A 7,758-nucleotide genomic window follows, 5' to 3' on the forward strand; every position below is an offset into this window, starting at 1 on the left:
GACCACCGACGCCGCCAGGGAGGCAGAGGACCAGATCAAGGCCCTGCAGAGTGAGGCCCTGGAGGACAAGCTGGCGGCAGCTGAAAAGGCGGAGGAAAGCAGACTGAGAGAGAGAGACCTCCAACAAAAAGTCCACGTCATGGAGCAGGAGGAGAGGAGCCAGGGCAACGTCAGGGCCCTGGAGAGTGAGGCAGCTGAGGCTCTGGTCCTCACCAGAGCTGCTGCCCTGCTGGACCTGGAGAAGAGCAGGGATGAGGCCTGCACGAAGCTCCAGGAGGACAGAGACCAGTGGGGGAAGGAGAAGGCCTCCCTCACAGCCGCCAACCTGCTCACCGCTGAGGCTGAGGAGAGGAGCAGGGCGGAGGTGGACGCGCTGAAGACGGACCTGGTCACCTCTCGTCAGCAGCTCTCGCTTTCCCAGACCAAGCTGCAGCAGGTAGAGGACCAGGCCAAGCTGCAGCAGGTAGAGGACCAGGCTCTAACAAAGAGGAAGGAGGAGCTGGACGACCTGACGTTGGTTGGCGACGAGTTGGACGCCGTGTGGGAGAAAAAGAGAGAGGAGGAGAAGAAGTCCAAAAATCTTAAATGTTTAGGGTTAGGCTTTGGGTTAGTGTTAGGGTTAGGCTTTGGGTTAAAACGTTTATTGGGTTAGGGTTAGAGAAAGAAAAGAAAAGAGAGAAGAAAAGAGAGAGGAGAAGAAGAAGTCCAAAGTTCCCTTCTTTAAATGTTTAGGCTTAGGGTTTGGGTTAGCACATTTAATTCGTTAACATATTTTTGGGTTACTTGGCATATTTATATGGTGTTTGAAAAAAACTAAAAGTGTTTGAATGACACACACACACATGCCAGAATTTTCTGTAAAAAGCGTGCTAAAAAATAAAAGCATGCTAAAAAAATGTATGTGAGACTTCATTTCCAATTTTATGTGAGATTTCATTACAAAAGTCAGTAATTAGTGTGCTTGCTGTAGGCAAAGTCAACCAGGACTATATACACGTGTCCGACAGGTCTAAGACCACCACTGAGACACAGGGGGCCCTATGTGCTACAAGCAATGTAGCTCACCACAGTTTGTATGTCTTGTCTTCTGGTGTTAGTAATAATATAAAAAAAATAATCTATTGCCTCTAAAATCACCACGAACAGAACGGCGGAGGTACGGGTAAACGTGCGCGTGCACGCAGGAAAAAAATCGTGCACGCGAAAAAGGACCCCCCCCCCACCACTAATGTGAAAAATCCTGGGGGAAACACTGCTGTGCCCCACCCAAAATGTTTAGCACCAGCCGCCACTGCCCTCTACCCATCTATTTCTATGCTCTGTCTTTCTGTCACTTATCCCATGCCCCAGACACTCAAAGACGCTTTACAAACTGAAAAGATCGAGTAGTAAAATAAAAAGAAACCAAAAAATAAATAAAAGAAAGTATAGGGGTCTAATTAATTGTTATATTACTAAATCTAAATCTAAGTGTCTGTGTACGACTATCTACTCTGTATACTGCAAGTATATCTAGATTTTGGGCTGAGAAGCAGGGAAAACAAGCAACGCCCAGTGAAAAAAAAAGTGAAAAGTCTTACGAGACAATAATCATTATACTGCATTGTCTATGAGGCTAAGTTAGAGTGTAACTGATAATTATTTAATTGGAAACGCGTGTGTAAATGGACTGCACCATTTACCATTCAAGGGTGTGGGACATCTGTCAAGTCTCTAAAAATTATTTGGTCAAGAAGTGAATTACTGTAGGCGAGTTACAGTAGGTGAATTACAGTAGGTGAATTACAGTAGGTGAATTACAGTCGGTGAATTACAGTAGGTGAATTACAGTAGGTGAACTACAGTAGGTGAATTACAGTAGGTTAACTACAGTAGGTGAATTACAGTAGGTGAATTACAGTAGGGGAATTACAGTAGGTGAATTACAGTAGGTGAATTACAGTAGGTTAACTACAGTAGGTGAATTACAGTAGGTGAATTACAGTAGGTGAATTACAGTAGGTGAATTACAGTAGGTGAATTACAGTAGGTTAACTACAGTAGGTTAACTACAGTAGGTGAATTACAGTAGGTGAATTATGGCGAGAGTGCCACATTTACAGACAATGAGGTTGTATACCCGTAATTAGTCAATGATCTATTTTAAGAACATAGCGGGTGTCTAATTTTGTTTTGATGTTATTTGTTCATTTGTGTCTTGTCTCGGAGTAAGGTACTCACTTGCTTTGTTTTTCCTTGTGTCATACTTTATGTTCTTTATTCCTTGTGCAATAAATACAATCGTTTTACATCCACATGTTTTACACTGACTTTATGAATTCTGTGGAATTAGGGAAGAGTGGTAGTTTCATTGATTCTACCTATAGAAGAAGAAATAAGTAGACTGCTCAAATAATACTTCATAAACGTGCGCTGACGATTGTGTGGAAGAGGAAGTCAATAACCAGTGGAACAGTCAAATAATTCATCAGAGAGATGCAAATCATTTCTTGAGGGCAATGCGCCAATTAGACTTGCATTCAACAATGACAAGACGCTAATCAGGTCTCCAGACACATTTCCTGCAAATCAGTTGAATGCCTGATTGATTTGACAGAGCAATCACGGCTAACTACCTTCTAGGATCTAGTGTTAACTATGCAAACAGTTCTGGGGATGTTCTCAAAGCGTGGCTAAGCAAAAAAAAAAAAAGATGCTAGGAGAAAAAGAGAGTTTATAATGTAGAGGGGGAACTGTAGACAGAACGTTCTAGAAGAGGCTAGGCCCTTAATAAAAGGCATCAGCATAAAAAACATCATCATAGAAACAATAAAAACATCGGCACAACAGAGAGATTCGTACGATCCAGTGGAATTAGTGACTGCATTGCTGATTACTAATGAGCCATGATTCCAAGTGGTTGGAAAATGATCTGTAGGTGGTGCCCTTTCTTATGTTTTCCGGTCGTTTATTCCAATCATGAGATGCTTTGACTGAGAATGCAGTCTGGCTGAATGTGCTCTTTCTGAATGAAGCAGTCTCCTCTCATAGTAGCAAAATATGTATTGTTGTGCGCTGCTATACAGATCTAAGAGACATTTGACTTGTTTTGTACAGATTGGTACAGTAGTGCAAAATGTTCTGATTTGATAATGACAATGTTTACGTTTCCAGAGCGCCAGTGAGTCTACAGGCCTTGAAAAGGTTTCTGTGGTTGTTTGTCTCAAAGAGAAGTGAAATGCAGAACATGCCCCATTAGAAGTGAGTTGAGTAAGCTTGGTTTTCACAAGTGTACTGGTGACACACTTCCTGAGTGCACTGACGGTCCATACAAGACGGCGCAGCCACTTCCTGTTGTTGGCCCCACACAGAACACGAAGATACGTATCTTATCTGGGGCGGAGGTCGCCTAGAGGTTAGAGAGGCAGGTAACGGGGAGCTTGGTGTGTAACGCACTAAGCGTCGACCATGTAACCGCAGGGTTCCTGCATGGTTCGATTCCGGCCGTGGACATATCCTGCATGTCATCCCTTCTCTCTCTCCCCCTCTCACCCATCCTTCCTGTCAAATCTCTACTGTCTCTATCACAATAAAAATGAGTGTGACTGCCCCACTTAGAAAAAAATAAAAAGAGAGGCAGGTATATGTCAGGATGTATGTCCACTTGGTAACCATGGAGATACCAATGTTTCACTTGCTAACCCTGCAGATACCAATGCTTCAGCCAGCGCACAGTGCTGGGACCTCTCTGGAGGTGAGTCTGTGGATGGTTGAGGGGAGGGACACCAAGGATGAGCCTCTACCCAGTGGTTCTCAAACCTCTCCTCGGGGACTCCCAGCCGCTTCACAGATTTGATCTGTTCCACCACCAGCACACCTGATTCAACTAATCAAGTACAAAGCAATTATGAATCAATTGAATCAGGTGTGCTGGTGGTGGAACAGATCAAATATGTGGAGCGGCTGGGGGTCCCCGAGGAGAGGTTTGAGAACCACTGCTCTACACCAAGGTAACTCTCGACAAAATTATGCACCACCTTATTGATATTTCACTTACCTCTACTCTAGTGCTATCTTTCATCATTGTTACATTATTGCAATATATATATATATATTTATATACTGTACATAGAACTCTTATCTTTCATGTCTGATAAAAAAATGATTGTGTTTATTTTCGTTTGATTGATCTTGCTGTCCTCTATATGACCTGCTAGAGGTGCCATGAGTCGTTAAACTGTGTAGAAATGCAGCATACTGTATGACCTTCTCCTGGTGGTCCAGACATACTGTATGACCTTCTGGTTGGTCCAGACATACTGTATGACCTTCTGGTTGGTCCAGACATACTGTATGACCTTCTGGTGGTCTAGTCATACTGTATGACCTTCTCCTGGCGGTCCAGACATACTGTATGACCTTCTCCTGGTGGTCCAGACATACTGTATGACCTTCTGGTTGGTCCAGACATACTGTATGACCTTCTGGTTGGTCCAGACATACTGTATGACCTTCGGGTTGGTCCAGACATACTGTATGACCTTCTGGTTGGTCCAGACATACTGTATGACCTTCTGGTTGGTCTAGACATACTGTATGACCTTCTGGTGGTCCAGACATACTGTATGATCTTCTGGTTGGTCTAGACATACTGTATGACCTTCTGGTTGGTCCAGACATACTGTATGATCTTCTGGTGGTCCAGACATACTGTATGACCTTCTGGTTGGTCCAGACATACTGTATGACCTTCTGGTTGGTCCAGACATACTGTATGACCTTCTGGTGGTCCAGACATACTGTATGACCTTCTGGTGGTCCAGTCATACTGTATAACCTTCTGGTGGTCTAGTCATACTGTATGACCTTCTGGTGGTCCAGACATACTGTATGACCTTCTGGTTGGTCCAGACATACTGTATGACCTTCTGGTTGGTCCAGACAGACCGTATGACCTTCTGGTTGGTCCAGACATACTGTATGACCTTCTCCTTCTGGTGGTCTAGACATACTGTATGACCTTCTGGTGGTCCAGACATACTGTATGACCTTCTGGTGGTCCAGACATACTGTATGACCTTCTGGTTGGTCCAGACATACTGTATGACCTTCTGGTTGGTCCAGACATACTGTATGACCTTCTGGTGGTCCAGACATACTGTATGACCTTCTGGTTGGTCCAGACATACTGTATGACCTTCTGGTTGGTCCAGACAGACTGTATGACCTTCTGGTTGGTCCAGTCATACTGTATGACCTTCTGGTGGTCCAGTCATACTGTATGACCTTCTGCTGGTCCAGACAGACTGTATGACCTTCTGGTGGTCCAGACATACTGTATGACCTTCTGGTGGTCCAGACATACTGTATGACCTTCTGGTTGGTCCAGACATACTGTATGACCTTCTGGTGGTCCAGACATACTGTATGACCTTCTGCTGCTGGTCCAGACATACTGTATGACCTTCTGGTGGTCTAGTCATACTGTATGACCTTCTGGTGGTCCAGACATACTGTATGACCTTCTGGTTGGTCCAGACATACTGTATGACCTTCTGGTGGTCCAGACACACTGTATGACCTTCTGGTTGGTCCAGACATACTGTATGACCTTCTGGTTGGTCCAGTCATACTGTATGACCTTCTGGTTGGTCCAGACATACTGTATAACCTTCTGGTGGTCCAGACATACTGTATGACCTTCTGGTTGGTCCAGACATACTGTATGACCTTCTGGTGGTCCAGACATACTGTATGACCTTCTGGTTGGTCCAGACATACTGTATGACCTTCTGGTTGGTCCAGACATACTGTATGACCTTCTGGTTGGTCCAGACATACTGTATGACCTTCTGGTGGTCTAGACATACTGTATGACCTTCTGGTGGTCCAGGCATACTGTATGACCTTCTGGTGGTCTAGACATACTGTATGACCTTCTGGTTGGTCCAGTCATACTGTATGACCTTCTGGTGGTCTAGATATACTGTATGACCTTCTGGTGGTCCAGACATACTGTATGACCTTCTGGTGGTCTAGTCATACTGTATGACCTTCTGGTGGTCCAGACATACTGTATGACCTTCTGGTGGTCCAGACATACTGTATGACCTTCTGGTGGTCCAGACATACTGTATGACCTTCTGGTGGTCTAGTCATACCGTATGACCTTCTGGTTGGTCCAGACATACTGTATGACCTTCTGGTGGTCCAGACATACTGTATGACCTTCTGGTCTAGACATACTGTATGACCTTCTGGTTGGTCCAGACATACTGTATGACCTTCTGGTTGGTCCAGACAGACTGTATGACCTTCTGCTGACCTTCTGTATGACCTTTGCGGCCAGCATGATTTTAAGACTATATATATATGATATTAAAATGTGTTCTGCATATCGTTTCCTGCAGTCTCAAGTTCATGTCAGTGAGAGTGGCCCCTCTTCACAACAGACATGGTACAAGTGAACAAGTTGATAACAAGCCTCTAAGTACATTTTTGCTCCTTGTGTTACTCTGGATCCCATATCAGCTGAGAGGAATGAATGATTTTGTTGATGTTATGTAAGTGATAGTAAACATAAACAACAAGAATGACCATTTCCCTTTCTGCAGACTTACATCACTCATCAGATGAAGAAATAGGGTTAGGGTTAGGGTTATCAACTGGTAGATAAAAAAAAATGAGCACAAAAAGAAGAAAGAAGAACAGAAAGACGAGAGCAGGGAGAGACAGAGAGGCTGCTGTGTGGTTAACACTTCTATGCATACGAACGTCAAAGGAAGTCCAGAACGAAAGGGTGGCAGTTTCTCACAGTATTCTCACAGATTGGGAGTTGCGTGCGTGTGCGTGTGTAGGGCCACAGCTACTGCAGCAGCAGGGGCTGAGAGACAAGGCTCATTGTGACATCAGACCACATACATGAAGCATCTACTACGGCTGCTGCTTCTCCCCTCCCTCTGTTCTCTCTCTTCTTGGGGTAAGTTTACTATGACAATCGTTGATTTAAACAACATCATTTGAGGATCCGATATTAGGAAAAATGGATCAGTGCAATTTTGATATTTGAACGATTTATCAACAAACACAATTTGAGGTTGAAACTTCCTCATAGCCATGTTGCTGTAATGTGATTTCTGTTTGAAAATATGTGGGTTGGATGAATATTAAGACCCAGGATATCAACTTTGCACCCCCCCCCCCCCCCCCCCTCACCCCATACCACTCAGGACTTCAACTCAGCTTCTGCCCACTGCTGGTTTTGCCAACTGTACATATACTGTACATACTGTATTGATAACTTTGCCCGTTGCTCTGTACATATCATACTGCATATATCTTACTGTACATATCTCACCCATGTCTGTACATATCTCAGTGTACATACAGTATATCCGCTTATGGCTTTTGCATTTCTGGCTAGATGCCGAATGTGTTTGGTTGTGTTCTGCCAATGACAATTAAATTGTATCTGAATCTGAATCTGAACTTTTTCAAACTTTCTTCCTGACTGGGTGGGAATAGAGGGCTTCAGAAAAACAGCAATAGTGTCTGAAGTACAGTTACACCGAGTACAACACTCTTCACTTACTGTAGATTTACCCTGTGCCTCACGTCGTTTAAAAACCCTTTTAGGGTTCATATCACTTAATATCTGACTGACATTTTAGCCCCAAAAGACAGAATAAAAGATAGAAAAGGACCTTAGGACTTGTAGGACTGCAGAGTCACTCCTGTCTTCCCCCTCAGACTGAAGACCTCCATCTCTTCAGGCTACAC

This window comes from Nansenia antarctica, assembly GCF_963989245.1.
Source record: "Nansenia antarctica genome assembly, chromosome: 13".
Taxonomy (NCBI): Eukaryota; Metazoa; Chordata; class Actinopteri; order Argentiniformes; family Microstomatidae; genus Nansenia; species Nansenia antarctica.